General features: G+C 49.6%; 1 pseudogene; it reads right to left on the reverse strand.

The window, feature by feature from the left end:
• Positions 1-310: 310 nt before the first annotated feature.
• LOC101661291 lies at positions 311-1,027 on the reverse strand (annotated as a pseudogene).
• Between the last annotated feature and the right edge of the window lie 163 nt (positions 1,028-1,190).

The following is a 1,190-nucleotide window of genomic DNA, read 5'->3' on the forward strand; positions in this document are numbered from 1 at the left end:
AACCTCAGTGTAACTGGCAGCCACTCACTGGTCTCAGCTACCCGGGCTACAGTGGAGTTTTACAGGGGCACTTGACAATGTTTACAATTGTGGTGAGGCGAAGTCCCCAGTCTTGGTGATGGATTTCCAAGAGGGACTACAGAGAGGGAGGTGGAATGTCTCAGGAACTATTCGTTGGCTTTTTGGGTGGGCAGGTGTCCTGGGGTTTTGAACTGCAGCTACTTTTTAAAAAAACTTAAACAGCTACCAAATCCTTATGAGCAGTCCAATCAATACTGAACAGTTCTTTTTCTGCAGGCTATTTGGTGTTTTAATTATCGTCTCCTTCATTATCTGTTTCTCTCTCCTGCTTTTCACTTTTACCGCTTCCCTCCTCCTCTTCATCTTCATCAACTTCTCCATCTTGGCCAAACACTTCTTCCTCCCCTCACTGACTTAATCTTCATTGTCTTCCCCTTCTACGTCTTCATCCTCTTCTTCATCCTCGTCTTCATCAAAATACTCCTCCCCATCCTCATCTTCTCCTTCCTCCTCCTCCTCTATACCGTCCACCTCAGCATCGGAGTCAGGGGCTTCCTGGTCCTCGAGGGCGTAGCCAGCCAGGGAAGTCAGCCGGGGCAAGAGCTTAAAGACACTCGCTCGGGAGTCATTCAAGTCGGTGACCTCGCAGTTCAACCGATCCAGACTCTTCAGACATTCCCATTTTTTCAAAGGTTCCAAGGTGGTGATGTCTTTCAGCCTATTCCCACTGAAGTTGAGATGTGTGAGGTTTGGAATTTTCTCAGCTAACATGACCAGACCACCGAAGATTCTATTGTCACTGAGCTCAAGCCTTTTCAATTTCGGTAGTTTGGGGAAATTTGAAACTGAAATCAAGTGTACGTTTATTAAGGTGAGGAACTCTAAATTCACAAATTCAGCTGTCACACCCTCAATCTTTCCATCATTTCATTTGCAGGTGTCCAGGACAAGTTCTTGAACTTCCGCCGGGTCGGTTCCTCATCTCCAGGTGGATCCTTCTCTCCATGCTTCCCTGACGGGTGCAGAGGGGGGAGAGGCGTCCTGGCCTGCGTGGGCCAGGGCCATCTAAAGAGGTCTGCTCCTGGCATAGGCCAGCAGCGTGGTCCCAGGCAGTGGGGGGTTGGGCGGGGAGATGAGTGGCTGGTGAGCAGAGCCCCTGGAGGCAAGTT

Source organism: Echinops telfairi, unplaced genomic scaffold (genome assembly GCF_000313985.2).
Source record: "Echinops telfairi isolate 266 unplaced genomic scaffold, ASM31398v2 ScPeMD7_7472;HRSCAF=8510, whole genome shotgun sequence".
NCBI classification, from domain to species: Eukaryota; Metazoa; Chordata; class Mammalia; order Afrosoricida; family Tenrecidae; genus Echinops; species Echinops telfairi.